Source organism: Limulus polyphemus, unplaced genomic scaffold, assembly GCF_000517525.1.
Source record: "Limulus polyphemus unplaced genomic scaffold, Limulus_polyphemus-2.1.2 Scaffold238, whole genome shotgun sequence".
NCBI classification, from domain to species: Eukaryota; Metazoa; Arthropoda; class Merostomata; order Xiphosura; family Limulidae; genus Limulus; species Limulus polyphemus.
In genome coordinates, this window is record NW_013665848.1 from 416,349 (window position 1) to 433,439 (window position 17,091).

Consider the following 17,091-nt stretch of genomic DNA (forward strand, 5'->3'; position numbering starts at 1 on the left):
TGCAGAGAGAAAGCACATATGAGGATAAAATATAATACATTTGTGGGCAGAGCGTGCAGATGTATAGCTTTGCGCTTAACAATAAATGTTTGTAATTCCTGTTCGATGTTTCGAAATATTCTAAATTAAACCTGTATTTTGCATTTCCAGTTAAAGAAAATAAAGCGAGAATTCGAGAGTAAAATCGGGTAGATTAATAAATATAATGCCAGTTTTTACCTAAACGTTATAAGACGTATGAATATGTATATTACGTTAATAAACTAAAGTCCTATGTTTGCTGTTATTTTGTTTACTTAGAAAAAAAGCTTCTATGTAACACAAGCTTCAAATCTTTGAAAAATAACCATTAAAAAGGTGTAAACATTAATATTTTATATGTTTTTATATGATGTGTTCTTATTTTATTGAAATGGATTTAATCCATTTCTTTATATACTTAATGAAGTTTCAAAAAACTTTGAGTGTATGTTTCTAGGAATTGTAAAATAATTACTTCCGATCGTCGGGATTTGCTTTATATTATTATTTTAAATAAAACAAATGTTTCTTTCTGTTAGGTTTTGCTCAAAATATGAATATATATCTTACATAAGAAGTGCCGGGCATGGCCAGGTGGATAAGGCGCTCGACTCACAATCTGAGGGTCGCGTGTTCGAATCCGCATCCCACCAAACATGCTCGCCCTTTCAGCCGTGGGGGCGTTATAATGTGACGGTCAATCCCACTATTCGTTGGTAAAAGAGTAGCCCAAGAGTTGGCGGTTGGTGATGATGACTAGCTGCCTTCCCTCTAGTCTTACACTGCTAAATTAGGGACGGCTAGCGCAGATAGCCCTCGTGTAGCTTTGCGCGAAATTCCAAAACAAACAAAACATAAGAAACATCATTGTTGTGTTGAGACCCTGTTAAAGTTTATTATAACGCTTTTCGTATGATACATATTTTTCATTATGAAATTTTAACATAAATGTTGCTTTTCATGCTGAATAATAAATAATTTTAAGAAAAAGAGAATAAATTCTCATATTAACGACTTGTTTTCACGTCGTTCACTGGCCTTGGAGTCCACAAATTGCAACAAAATTTTATGTTTTTGCCAGTTACAGCACTCAGTGAAAAGAACTGACCAAAAACTTGAATGAACTCAATAATTTTCTACATATTGTCCTCCAGATGTAATTAGCGTGAAACTAACTAGTATTAACGATATTGTGTGGTTAATTGTTTACTATGATTCATATATTAGAGACTCTGGGATCAACAAAACTATGGAGCCACAAGCAGTTTGGTGCATAAATAGTTTACAAAAGTGTACTTATAAAACAGACGGAGCTATAATAGTTTTAGAATTGTATATGATTACCCATGTTTTGGGAATACTTTATGATATTTTATGACTAAACGACATACAATGAAGTTCAAGATACGATTGTTTTTTCTATTTTAAGCTACGTCAGACCTTCAAGATGTGTTTGTATTAAATACACTTGAAAGTTTAAATTATGCCGTTTTGGAAACAATGAATGTTTGCATATTAATAAAATATTTTAAACTAGAATATATTCATATTTAACAAAGAAATCGTAGATAGCAGTTAAAATTAAGAGTGAGGTAAAATGGATAATGTGTACAAATTTATAACGCATGTTACTCAGCGTAACTGTTAACTTACGTTGATATACATATATATATATATATACATACCAAAAAACTAGGCCTAAAACGAATCTAACTGCGCTTCCTGCCTAGTACCATTTTTAGCTTTATTAAGTCATTCAAAGTGATATTTCACACAAAACTGTCGGCTAACATTTTGTTTCAATGAATCATTATACTGCAATCGTTTGCTGCAAATTATCAAACAATCTAACACTATGAATACCATTTTCTAGTATTAGTAAGTAATTTGAAGTATCCGTCCAGTAATCATGTAGATTTCCGAAATATATATATGATGGTTCATTTTATTCCTTGTGCGCGTAATTTACCTCTGATGTTATGTTCCAAGCATGAACACGATGTTCATAAAATATAAGTTGGTAACTTATTCATAGAAATATGCTGTTCAATAACTAAAATATCAAACTAACATATTTGTTAAACTGTAAACAATGGCAACTTTGCTGTAATATGTATCACAGGAATTAACTTCAGATATCAACGCACAACTGGCCTGCTGTACATTGTATCATCTTGTTATACTGTCAATATAAGAGGTCCGGCATGGCTAGGTGGTTAGGGCGCTCGACTCGCAATCTGTGAGTCGCGGGTTCGAATCCCCGTCACACCAAACATCCTCGCCCTTTCAGCCGTGGGGGCGTTATAAAGTGACATTCAGTCCCATCATTCATTGGTAAAAGGGTAGCCCAAGAGCTGGCGGTGGGTGGTGATGACTAGCTGCTTTCCATCTAGCCTTACACTGCTAAATTAGGGACGGCTAACGCAGATAGCCTTCGTGTAGTTTTGCGCGAAATCCATAACAAACAATATAAGAACTACTTAAAATGGTTCGATATTACTTACTAACATTTGTAAATCTATTTAAACTTTAAACGCTAAAGACGATAATGAGTATTTTTACCTAATTACGGCGATGATTGAGGTCTATAGGTCAGTAAAAGACATTATGAAAAATAGTTAATGTTTTTGTCTTTAGCAAGTTATGTAGAGCGATATATATACTGGTGATAAATTATTAAATCATAAAGTAAAAAAATGCGTTTGATTGTAGCTTTGACCTTTTATTGAATGTGGTGATATTAAGAGTAAGCATATATTTAGTGCACACATATTATTTTCTGGTGTATGTTACAAGCAAGCGCGTGGTGTCTACTGTAGTATTTGTAGAACATGTTTGTTTTTTGTTCAAGCTCATGTTTTCAAAACAATATCTTCCTTAGCACGTAACAAACATCTTTAAATTCTTATTAACATTCGAGTAATTATTAGATAATATAACCATTACCTTTGGCTAGAATACTCAGTGACATTTCAAAGCGTTCTTAAAATTAATTTAATTTTGATGGAGGTTTCATTCTGAACACATTTAAAATAAAAGATTATTTGCTGAAACTTATCGAAGTTCCTTATAGCAAGATGAGATTACATTTTTCAGTCTATATATTATCACTATAATATATCACTAATAATTATTTACAAATACAACTCATCTAGTTGGTATGTCCTACCACCAGTCTGTTCACCGTTTAGTTTTGTTCTCTTTCCTGTATATCTTCACTTAATTTTATAAACATGCTACATAATTCCTATCCTAAGGCAGTCGTAAATTCACAAGTAATTCAATAAACAAACTGAGATGATGCTGATGGTTTCAAACAACTCGTACTATTATTGCCCGTGTGTTACACAACATCCTGAAAGTTGTTTACTTACCTTTGACAGGGGTAATTTGGCTTCATATTGTTTTAAATTAATCAGATCAACAAATTTTAGATACATCCGAACATTTGTGCTCATAGATATGTTCATAAAAATAGATATATCATATTTATATATATATAATTTGATTTTGTAGAGAAAAAAAAGAAGAAAAAAGAAGAAATAAATAATCGAGTAGAGTGATATACATTTTCGTTTATTTATTTACTTACTTATTAATTTTTTCTTTTTCCTCTCTTTTGATGTAATCTGTTTAAAAAATTGTAGCTTAATTAAATATAGATATATATATATATAATTTTTATATGTATATCATGCATAAAAGTGAAATATATAATTTATATTATATTTAGCAAAAAAACAGCCAAAGTAGTGATATGAAAAAAGTATCAATATTGGTTAAATATTCAGTAAGGTTTAAGTTCTCAATGCTACAACATCATCCGCGTGTCTCGAGATTTCCCCTACTCTTCTGCACCTCCTTCAGCCGTGCTGTGATTGGCGAATGGGCGACACCGTCTCTAGTGGAGACACTTCTTATTCGGGTTCCGACGTATTTCCATCCGCTCCAGTGTAGTCACCATAAAGCAAACCCTGACATTCGGGGAACAGTAAGCGATTCAACAGGTTTCCTGAAAACAAGGTAAGATTTCTAATCTTTAGTTTATCTGTGAAACTTTCAGAAACAGATTAGCTTAGAGGCAACAAACTGACTCATTCTCCTTTCCGCTGTTAAGCGCTGTTTCTCAAGTAGCTCTCATGCACGCGCGTGAACTCCTGTTGCTATCACGAGCAAGTTTCAGCTTTTGGTACGCTTCTACCTGTTGCGGAACAGAGCGTCATGACGACAACACCCAACAAGTATATAGTTAATATCATAGAGAAAGACTGAGATAGAATAGCAACACTGAAATCACAATACCAATATATTGTCTATTGTTTATGAAGTAGTTCAAAATCTTGCATGACCTTCAACGAAATTTTCATTTATTCTACCAAATGATGTACTTTTAAAGACCATGTGCACATCTGCGTTTCTTAATTTATTTGCGATACCCATTTTCTAAGTAGCTGTTACAAAGGTGCTATTCTTTACTACTTGATAGTTAATATATCCAGTAGTTTCATATTATTACTTTAGTTTAAGTGATATATAGTAGGTGACTAGGTATCTGATACATCAACAGACAGATGAGAAGTCTAGATTTATAGCCTTGATCATAAATAAATGTGTTTCAAAAAGTAAGTTTGTGATTCAACTATTCAAACTTCTAACGAAAATAAATTTATATAACACGTGCCTTGAAGAGTAAGATATTCGAATATCTCATAAATCTATATAATAATTCACTTACACCATAAGCCAAATAATACATATTAGTTATTATGCGATTGGGCAAACCATTTATTCTCTATAAAAGTAGGATTTAAATTGTTACAATTTCTAACATGCTAATTATGCTATACAATTATTATCTACGTGCTGTGGTGCATTGTTTTTATGTTATGCTAATCATTACCATAGATAACTAAGTGATTATTAAAAAAAGGTCAGAATATGCGTGATAGAAATATCCTGTTCCTTATTTGTTCTGATAAGTCATTTTTGTGTTATACCAATCGTTAATACAGAAAACCAAATATTTTGAACAACAAACTAAGATATTTGGTTGTGATAAGTAAGTTGTTCCGTTGCCCATAACAACAAACTAGGATATTTGGTTGTGATAAATAAGTTGTTCCATTGTCCATAACAACAAACTAAGATATTTGGTTGTGATAAATAAGTTGTTCCATTGTCCATAACAACAAACTAAGATATTTGGTTGTGATAAGTAAGTTGTTCCATTGTCCATAACAACAAACTAAGATATTTGGTTGTGATAAGTAAGTTGTTTTGTTGCCCATAACAACAAACTAGGATATTTGGTTGTGATAAATAAGTTGTTTCATTGTCCATTACTTACGAGGCCTTCTATACATCTTTATTACACCGATTATGACTATAGATTACTAGATGCTTAAAATGACAAATATGAAAATACAAATACGATAGGTAAATTCGTCTATTGTACGAGCAGGAAGAGAAAGAGACATAATGTGATTCTAGTGATAACTCTTGCAAGAGTATTTAGTAGTTATACTTAAACTACAAGAAAACTAACTTCCTGTAAATGTTTTCAGGCTTACTCCGTGTAAATAGATCTGACTTCTTTTTGTAACAGCATCGAAAAATAATGCAGGCCAATCAGATTAACTGATATTTCTCTATTTTCACATATTAGAGGAAGGTAGAAACAATTGAGAATACCTTAAAATCAAAAACTAAATATCCCTTGTTAACAAAGTCTTTAGAAATTTTGCTACTATCATTTTATTGCAATGTATAAGCTTGTTCGTTTTTTCCTCTTCATTAATATATGCCAGACTGACTGACTTTAAAAAGTCAGGGGATAGAAGAAGAGCGCAGCACATTTCCAATACTTAACCTTACAAGCTTTTGCTAAATTGGCTATCCATGCTATTTGTTGAAAATAAGATAAAACATTATTGTGACAAATTCACTTATACATAAAAATAGTTTTGCTTGCTCTTTTAATCCTAATACATTTTTTTATTCTAATGCCTAACTTTACAATTTGTTTTTCTCGCTTTGATTCCTATAGTAGATAAAAGACTAGTCCTTTTAGTCAGTAAACTCAAGTGAATAATATAATATATTAAATAATAAATTACTTCAAATAGAAATATTGAAATAGATACCGATATTAGTTTTTGGTTGTTTTTTTTTTTCAAATCAAGAAATCGTTCGAAAATTAATTTAGAACAATTTAACTTTTTCATTCTTCTCCGTTGATGCAATAGAAAATTAATAAGTTAGGAATTATTTGCGTTAAAAAAAAAGAAGTGATACGAAGTAAGCACAAAAAAGAAACATTTAAATTTGAAAAAAGAAAATTAATTATTCCTTTAGAAAAGTTTATAAGATTACTTAACATCGCGCTGAATTTATCAGTATTGTTTTTATTCTTTGTAATCAAAATTCCAATATGTAGTTGAAAAGTTCTTGGAAGTCATATCTACCAGATCCGATTAAAATCTTTTATGGAGTGTTTAAGAACTTCGCGATAATTTTAACTACGGAAATTGTAATAAAAGAAAGTGAAAAGAAAGAAGGAATCCTGCCTCCTTTTGTATCCAGACGTAGAGATAGTTAGATTTATTTCAAATTTAGAAGTCTTAAGCTTGTCAATTATCAGCCACCAACAATAAATGATAGCAGTAGTGAAGTCAGCGTTCTGAGAACGCAACTTGATAGGTTTTTTTTCTTTGATTTATATGATGTGTTGAAGTTTTCGAGTAGTATTCATTATACAAGTAAATAGACTGTATATTTACTGTTTGGTTTATTTTGCTTCGTTAGATTCCAGCAACATATTAATTTTATAAATGGCTTTCTTAAAGGTTCATTTGTTTGTTACGCACAAATCTTTGTGTACTCTGCCCACCGCGGGTATCGAAACTCGACATTTAGTGTTATAAGTTCTCAGTCTTACCATTAAGCCACCAAAGCTTCTGAAAATTTTGTTTGTTTGTTTGTAGTTAAACACAAAGCTACACAAGGGGCTGTCTGTGCTCTGCCCGCCACGGGTATCGAAACCCGGTTTCTAGCGTTATAAGTCCGCAGACACACCAGTGTGCCACTGGGGGGTCTTGTGAGAAGTAACAGCCAAAAATGTAATTTCTAGTAGAATTAATTTAAAAATTAATAATGCCTAACAAACTGAAGACAAGGGAAGACCATTGATGTCAAACGAATACACATCCTCATTCATCCTGATTTTTTGTGTGAAATCTACTTCTTTTAGTCTCAAACTACGTGCTGTGGTCTTTCTTTCAAGTATTGCGTTAGGACGTTTTGTGAAAAATCTGTACGCGACGGAAAAAAATTGATATCATTTTCGGATTCAGCGTACAAGAATTACTATATAACATGTAAGCATTTCGAGACAATAAAACCATCGCAGGCCTGTGTTATTTGAGCTTTATTCTTTTCAAGTACACTTGTACAGGTTTCCAGTCTTTCTTCTAATCAAGCGTATCAGACAGTTCATAATATTTTTTGTACCTTGCTAAGTGTTTTCTACTATATATTACAAAAAAACTCAACTTTATACTTTGATAAAGGAATTTTAGTTTGTTTTATGATAAAAACAGTAATATTCTCTCTTTTTACATCATAAAGAACTGATTTTGTATGAAAGATATTATATATGATTTACCTTTTGAATTACATGTGATTTACCTTTTGAACTTCTGTTTCTCTTAAGCATAAGAGGCCGGGTGTGGCCTATTTTTTTTTAGCGTGCTGGACTGTGAAGAGGATCCAAAGTTTACGTCCCATTGTTACAAAATCGCACATCACACTTTGGGGGCGTTATAAAAGTGACTGTCAAAAATAACTACCCGCGTGCCCTGTAATCTGCAAGTTCAGAATTAGGGACGAGTGGTGCAGATCGAAACACACTCAAGCATAAGTTATGTTTATTTACGGTAAAAGGTAATCAAGGAAGTTGTAGATTAAAAAAAATTTTTCTGAAATGTTTACATTGTTCATTTCAGTTTCCTAGCTTGTACAAAATAGTGCGAAGGAAATGAATCTCATAGTTAAACTGTGTGTATCTTTAATGATTTATGAAATCTTTCAGAAATCTACTCCTGTTCAGAATGAATAGAACATCTTGTATGCTTAAAAGATGAACCATGATTTTATAATTTTCTAAGAGATAAATTAGTTTATAAAATTCTCGAACTGATTCAATGAGTACGAATATAGATTACAAAATATAGACGAAGTGAATACGAAGAATATTTATTTTGCTATTCGTTGCCTAACTTTACACGGGCCTTTAGCGTTGCCTATCATTACACGGGTCTTTAGCGTTGTATTCATACACGGGTCTTTAGCGTTGTATTCATGATCCTCCTCATGTTTTTTTTTTAAAGTACAATAAACTTTGATTACCAAACAGTCAAGGTAGCTAGTAAAAATCAATTCACTTTCTCCAATAGTAAAAGATGCTTTACAGTAGTATATAAGCCACGTTCAAATTCGTTATAACAATATAATTACAATCTTTTAAACTTTCAGATTTGAAACTGAAATGCTTTTAAATTATAGAAAAAAAGAAACTAAAAGATATCTGTCGTTTATCTGCACGACGTGATAAGATAAATTATATAAGTGTCTCTTACATCTATACCGTCTCTGAAAAGAAGAACAAATAAAAATAGATTTGTGTTTACATTTGTAAATTACTGATAATATTAGTGAGGTATTTATATAGAGCCAATAACAACCCGACAATATAGATCAGAGACAACATCAAGTTTAGACTATAGGGCTATAAAGCAGCAAGGACGTGTAGGAAATGTTTTCGTTGATTTTCATCTTGCGTAAACTTTATTTCTTAGCTTCACTGGTTGGCTTCGTATACTTGTTGTTAAGCACAAAACTGCACAATGACTATCTGGGCTGTGCCCACCGCAGGTATTGAAACTCCATTCCTGACGTTATAAGCCCTCAGACTTTCTGCTGAGCAGCTAGGGGACAAATGATTGGCACTTTAGACCAATTCTACTGATATTAGTCACTAGTAAAGACGAGAGAAAGTTAAGATAGGGAAAGTGGCAGTTAAGACTGTTCAGAATACGAAAATAATACATGGCTTACACTGAATACTAAGTGCAAACCGTTCTTGAGAAGAATTATGCCCATGTTATGAACCTAGCAGTCGTATTAGTATTGGAATGTCGTTTCATGTTTTTGAATAATTCCGTACTTGCTTTAAATCGAAAGCAATGATAATCGTGGTGAGATCATATAACTCAAAAAGTTTTAATTGTCTGGATTGATATGGATAAGATTACTGTAAGATTTAATCTTTGTTTTCTCAAATTCTGTTAAGCATGACGGGTTTATAGAGAAACCACACCTCGGATCAATCAAGAATACGCCTTTTTCAAGTTGACATATCCATATATATATATGTTTGTTTTAAATTTTGCCAATTTTTCTGTTACGTAGTTGAATACTGCAGACAGTGTTATTAGTTTGTTTGTTTTACTCTTATACCAGTATTTGTATTTCGTCTTTATTAACAGTCACAAGAAAAACTTCTAACATTTTTTGCATATATAAGGAAAATATCTAAGGCCAAGTGGTTATCGAGCCAGTCTAAGGACTAAAGAATCCAAGGTTCGAGATGTAACGGCGCTCATCATGCTCTGTATGTTTAACTATTTTTAGCTGTGGTCAATGTTGTGAACGTTTCGATCAATCTCGTTATTCGGTTCAAAGAGTCGGACAAAACCATAGCTTGTAGCAGTGGGTACTATTGACCGATTGCCATACCTCTGGCCAATAGTTTAATATTAAGTGCAGTCGTACCACACCCCTAGGGTCTTTGACCTAGACGTTTAACCCATGTGGGCATAACATGCCTTTCAGGTTAAAAATTACAGTTCCAGTATATTGTAACATATTAGCGAAAACAACTTATGCTCTTGAATGAGAATAGAACGACTGAATAAATGTTCTAACGTGTCAGCGGCAGAATCAACACGTACTGTGTATTTGAAATTAAAGCAACCAACATTTATAAGGTTTGACACTAATTCAAATGTATGTTTATAAGCGCGGATCGAAACTAGAAACTATCGCTATTTTTATGACTATAAGATTAAATAAATAGCACCCACCGCTAACTCTTGGGCTAATCTAATCGAATTGTGGGATTCAACTGTCACCCTTTTGGATTCACAGTCCAGCTCTGACGAATGAAAATCTCGTTTATAAAGATATAAAATCAAAAGAAAGTTAATCACTTGTGGTCTAACATATACGTGTATATTTAGTACGTAGAACAATATCTTCCATCATCAGTGATTAAAATATATATATTTTGATATACTTCAAAGCATGCTTCGCCATTAGAGCATGTGTTTGAAAGGAGAATTAGTAACGTATTCCAAGATAGGTGTAACTAAAGCGATTAGCCTACACTTACCCGTATGTGAAAATAAAGGATTCTAATGTACATAAAAACGCATCAATGTTTCTTCATATGCTGTAAGTGTTAATGTGGAACTAAGGCGATTAGTCTACACTTATTTGTGTGTGTGTGTGAAAAAAGGATTTTATAATGTACATAAAAACGCATTAATGTTTCTTCATATGCTGTAAGTGTTAATGTGTGGAACTTAAGCAATTATCATACATTTATTCCTGTGTGAAAAAAAAAGATTCTAATGTACATAAAAACGCAATAATGTTTCTTCATATGCTGTTAGTTTTCATGTGTGGAATTTATGCAATTAGCCTACACTTATTCGTGTGTGAAAAAAATATTCTAATGTACATAAAAACGCATTAATGTGTCTTCATATGCTGTAAGTGTTGATGTGAGGAATAGCAGCCTTAAATGACTTATTATAGTATCATATGCAACAAAATAATGATGTGTAATTCAAGTAAAACATTCAAAGATAAAGTATATTATTGGTTCAGAAAATAATGTTTCTTGTTAGAGCATCTTGAAAATTCTTGATTCAAGATTTGTGGTAAAAAATGAAGAAATGTGAAATGTTGAGAAAACCATGAAGATTAACGAAAGAGTTTCACGCAATGTCGAACGCAATGTGAAACAATTGTGAATTTTACTGCACACAAAAAGTAACAGTGGTTCGTTTTCTTAGTTAATAATTTTACTGTTTATCAATTTGGATCTTTCCGTTTCTCTCTTTTCATTTGTAATATTACTGAAAATAGACGAAAAAATTAAAAGTTTTCGTATTCTAGATGGTAAGATCAGTTTCAATCACCATGTCAACATAACATGTATGCATTACTAGTTACAGATAACTGTAACAAGACATTGATGAGGTCTGCCGTTTCTATGGCAACAATGAAACCTCATGAAAGCACCAGCGCTGCAGTCTTTAATGAGATAGCTCAGCCGGTGGCAGTCCACTCAGGTTGAAGAAGTTCCGATTCTCTAAAAGGTCGAGACGCGTCCCGAAGATAGCGTCACACCATGAATTCACTGCTTAGATTTAATATGCGTAAACACTCAATTCCTGCCTTCGTCTCGAAAATCACGTGGTTGGAAAAAGGAAAAGGATAAAGAAGAACGCGTAAAAGTTTATGGTTAATCAACCTAAAGAAAATAATTTGATGATCATTTTTGGGCATCCTTCTACATTTTTTTTTTAATACAAGCTTAAGGTAATTGTATCGGGAACCAGTAGATAAACGGATGTACAGATATATATTGATTAATGCTTAGATATAAAAGTTCGAACAATTGATTTCTTTTCTAGGGGTTTTCTTTATCAAAATTAACTATGTGTTTGCCTATGCAACAAAGTTTATCTTCATTTTCTTATTAAACACGTAGGAATATCAATATTACTGAAATTGAAATCAAGACACTCAACAGCGTTTCTTGCACTTTAATATTATGTAAATGATAAACGATAAGTTGGAGAACCAATATCACGTATGCATACCAAAACTGATAGTTAATAGTTATTTATAAGTTGATTCAAATACTACAAATGTCTTTATTAGCTGGTAAAACACACTTCCTTAACTCTGAACCAATAAGTTATACATATGTAGATCATATATTACAGCTTATCATCAGCTATGTATTTATTTGATGGAACTTTCTTTAAGCATGTGCAACTTAACTAAATATAGTAGGCTCAGCTGCAGCCATAGTGGTTAAATATTAGATTGGTGCACGTGTATATTTGAAATAGTTTTCTTTCAGTGTATTACATCCCTATGAAATATGAATAATTTCCCACGACGATATTTGTAATTTATAAACTAATCATTCCAATAGATCGTGTAAAGAAGAGCTTATTAGACGTACAGTTTTGTATAAGTTATGTTGTTAAAAATAGGTAAAGTCATGTCGTATGTTTTTTTTATGGATAAGTTCTAAAAGAAATGGACTATCGAGATGGTAGTGGCAAAGGGATTTGATGTATTAGGAAAAGGAGAAAAAAAATGTGAATTCAGCGTGAGAACGACACATTATTTTCAGTTTAAGAGTAATTAAACAATACTCCAACTGTCTTACAATAATATGTGGACGATTATCTATGTATCAAACACATTATCTTTATTTAAGGTTATGTAAAGTTTACTTATCATTTTTCTACAAAGTGAGCTAAAATTAATTGCTTACATATGTTGGTGAGCACTCAGAATCGTTTTTCAGAAGATTTAAACTGACAGCTGATAAATCAAGTATATTCTGTTCTCAATGGAACTAAAAAAAAGCACACGCATTATGACACGCAAATAAAAAAATCCCTAAGCATCAAAATATTTGTTGCAAATGAAAATTTTTCTAACCATCAAAACCTTTATTTCAACTAGAAACTTTCTAAACCATTAAAACCCTTCCTCTTAATAAAAAATTACCAAAACATCAAAACCTTTGTTGAGATAAGAACTTTCCAAATACATTCTAGAGACTGGATTGATTACACAGTTTAAAACGTGTGTGCATGAGAATTACGCTGTGCCAGCCTCTTTATCTCTTCACATTACACATAGCTGAGGTTTGTCTTTGTGGAACAAAGCAATTTTGTTTTATCTTGACGTCGAGTAACAGGCATAGAAAATATTACATATTCTATACATATTAGATAACGACTGTTTTAAAAACGTAGTTGTAATTTTATCAGCTGAATACATGTTTTTTGTTCCTTTGAACATAATATTAAATAATTCCAAACAACTTTAGTATTCGGACATTAAATAGCCTGCTGTTATTTAAGAATACGACAAGTATTTGAACATATGTTCAGCATTATTAATATTCATATTTTGCACATAATTTCAATATTTGTTGCCTATTTTCTAAAAAGTCAATTAATAACATTTTTTCCATATACAATCTAATCATCTGCATTAATAAAAATGTCTCCTATATTTAAAGTTAGGTAAAAACCTTTTGACACAAATCTAAAGTTTATTATTAACGCTAAGTTGCGAATTATAGTTTGTTTTTGTTTTTTTTTAATTTTGCGCAAAGATACACGAGGGCTATCTGCGCTAGCCATCCCTAATTTAGCGGTGTAAGACTAGAGGGATGGCAGCTAGTCATCGCCACCCACTGCCAACTCTTGGGCTACTCTTTTACCAACGAATGGTGGGATTGACCGTCACATTTTAACGGGGATTCGAACCCACGACCCACATATTACGAGTCGACTGCCCGAACCACCTGGCCATGCCAGGCCAGCGAATTATAGTTATGAAAATTTGAGTAATTCGCCACGAAATTGGAAGAAAAGAAATGCTTCATTTTTAGCCTAGCTAAAGAATAGTGTATTAACGTACATGTAATTTTAATCTACCGAACCTTTAGTAAAGTAATTAAATGTGCAAAAAAGGTTATAGTTTTTCTTGTGTAATAAGCAGTTTTTATTGAATTAAAAGTTGGGAATAATATGAAAATTACAATTTTCTCGAATTTGCATAACATATTTTCATTAAAAAATTCGTTAACTTTTTATATAATCTCAACTCGCGTGTAAAAGATACGACGTGTGTAATTTTTATATTATGTGAAACAAAGTATGTATCATGCTTGTGTTTATAGAGAAACTTATTATTATGTAATTATTTTAGAGAAAAAATTAAAGACTGCGCCATTAATAATATACGTTTGCTAAACAGAGTTAAAATTAATTGGCATACGTACAGCTCAATATATGCCTGTATTCTTTTTAACTGAAAAAAGGAATCGTAGTCTCAACCGTTTTAACTTAGCAATAATATTAATGAAATTGATTCGTAAGAAATGGCATTACAGATTCTTATGAGCAAATCGCGCAAACATTCTAATTATACAAATTTAAATATCATAACTTGTAAGTATAGGATTAATATTATCTTTTTTTATTATTTATAAAAGATAACTTCCAACATTTACTTACAACAATCCAAATAAGTTACTACACTGCATGAAGGAAACTGATCGAACATTTACAAAACACACAAACCATTTAATTAAACTACATAACGTTTCGGGAGAATGCCCTTTGTCAGGTGTAAATTCCTAATCTTAAACTATTCGAGTAAGATATATTTAGACTAATCATATCTACTTGAAGAAGGGCATTTGCCTTGTTTACTTTAATAGAATATCTTTTGTTTGTTTGTTTAATCTTTGATCAATTTTTTAATCCAACTTTTACGTTTTTTTAATAGAACAGTAGAAAATAAATATAATCTTCCAGAGACTATTGATATTTACCTTTAATAAATTAATTGTATCTAGTTACTAAATGTTTAAAATAATAAGTTTATCAACTCATTTCGTAAAATTCGAGTTTGTTTTCGTTTAGGTACTAATATCCGGGAGTCAATGACGTAAAATTTCATAAACTTAACACACATTTGTTGAATATCAACGTGAATGCAACAATTCTGTATTCAAGTACGAAGTACACTGAGAAATCATTTTTGCTTCTCGATTTTGTCTACAACGGAATTTTGTCGGCGCGTTGCACGGACTTTGTGACATAAAAATATAATGCAAAAGTAAAAATCACGTGAACTCGTTTACATTCACCGAAGACTTTAAACATGTATCTGAAAGTCGAAGATGATCCTTCGTTGAGCCATGAAGGAAAACTATTATCTATCCAAAATAAAGTTTGGATCATAAATCTTCATAGGCGTATCTGAAGTCACATGTTCCCGTTCATTGAAAGCACGACGGCTGTTCCATCAACATTTAATCGAACCTTTGATGTTTACTAAGAAAATGATAAAGGATTGTTTAGAAAAATGAATTTATTGGGATTTTTTGAAAATACTCAATTCTTTTCTTAGATATTAAATAGTTTGGTTTGTTTGTTGTTAAGCACAAAGCTACATAATGGACTATTTGTGTTCTGCCCATCAAGAGTATCGAAGCCCGGTTTTTATCGTTTAAGTCTGAGGATTTATCGCTGAGCCAATGGCGGGAGTGAAAGTTAAATATGATACATGTCTCTCATAATCAACCTCAAGTAGCATTAACAGTATGTTGTAAACAAGATTATTGCATTTATGGTAGCCACTCAAATAAAAACATATTTTTAAAATTCGCATTTAAAAAACCTAACTTTAGTTTATTACTGTCGCTACTTCACCATACCTAAATCGTTTGTAGTTACAGGTAAATCAAATTACACGCCAACCTTGTATATTTAAACTCTTAGAATACGTTGAAATGATATTCAATCGTTAAGTTTAATTTGAGCATACAAGCCAGCTTAGCCTAATTATTTGAACTTTACATGATTAAGTTTTTTATTTATGGACACCAAGGCACCAAGACATTCAGAAGAACGAAAAACGCAGTTTAAATGACACTGCACCTAGATATCTGTACGACCAGCTGGTGGAAGAAGCATTTAGTCTTATGTTGACCAAGTACACTTTTTCTTCTCTTTACTTGAATCTCTGTATAAACTTCTCTAGTCAGAGAAAAGCGCGAGTAATTAATTCTGACCACCACAACTAGCTCACAAAAGATAATTTTGTTAAAACCACCCATCTGGTCTAAAGGGTCTCAGGAATGTTATTCTACCACATAAAGCTTGGCTGTTACCTGGATGACGCAAACCACAAAAATGGGAGTCTCGTATATATATATATATATATATCAAGTTGAACATTATTTGAAAATAATATATTGTTTTCAAAATACTATATTAGGGTTGAATAGCCATTATCGTTTTTTTAACACAACGCTGTTCAAATACCTGAAGGATTAAAATCTAAGCTGTGGTTACATACACTGTTGATATGGTAACAGTAAATCAATGTACATTTGTCGAGTCTACCTTTAAACTCCAATATTGCATGCAGAAGTTGATTACAAAGCTACAACGTTAATTTTTATTTTTAACTTTTATGCTTAGGCTTGAGGTTATTGCGCTGTTATTACTTTTTTCTGTTTGATAATAAATATTTAATGCTGTAAATGTTGAGATTATGTTCATTATAGTACATAGTAGATCTGACTTGTATTAAACTTGAATAATGCTATACTGAGGATAACTTAGCAGGTTATCAACTGAACTGTTCATGTTAAGCGCTTAAATATCTTGTTAATATTAATTTGCTTTGTTATTCAATATAAACTAAAAATAACGAACGAATGGGTGAACGTTTGAAATCAACATTAAAAATATAGTAGTTAAACTAGAACAAAAAAAGACTTTCTGCACAATGGTTAGATATTCAATTATTTTGGCCGAGAAACGTTTTGGTAATTTAAACATAAAACACTATAAGGATTCTGAAAAATTTCCATACAAATGTATAAGAGAGTATACCAAAATAACTGAAACTCGAAAAATATTCATATGAATTGTAACGCCGAAATTTATTCATGAAATAATATCAATATATATATATATATATATATGACATATATATAATGATTGTGGCTATCTCTAAACCAGTTAATATATTTTCAAAATCGGTTTGTTTTTCTAATATTATTCGATTATATACACAGCGTGTTTGTTTCAAAGAACTAGATGACTCAAAAAACCAGTGATAACACAGGCCTGCAAACTTACACTTCACAAAAGTTGTTTTGGTTTT

At 31.7% G+C, this 17,091-nt stretch overlaps 1 protein-coding gene across 5 annotated transcripts in view; it reads left to right on the forward strand.

Annotated features, from left to right (window-relative positions):
• Positions 1-17,091, forward strand: part of LOC106478651 (CUGBP Elav-like family member 4) — a 484,600-nt gene that overhangs the window by 266,401 nt on the left and 201,108 nt on the right. The window contains exon 1 of one of the 5 annotated variants that reach the window (XM_022382291.1): positions 3,903-4,044. The exons of the other annotated variants lie outside the window; for them this stretch is intronic. The gene's annotated coding sequence lies outside the window, so the exon portion shown is untranslated. Of the gene's footprint in view, positions 1-3,902; positions 4,045-17,091 lie in introns of those variants that run through there. 5 annotated transcript variants of the gene reach the window in all.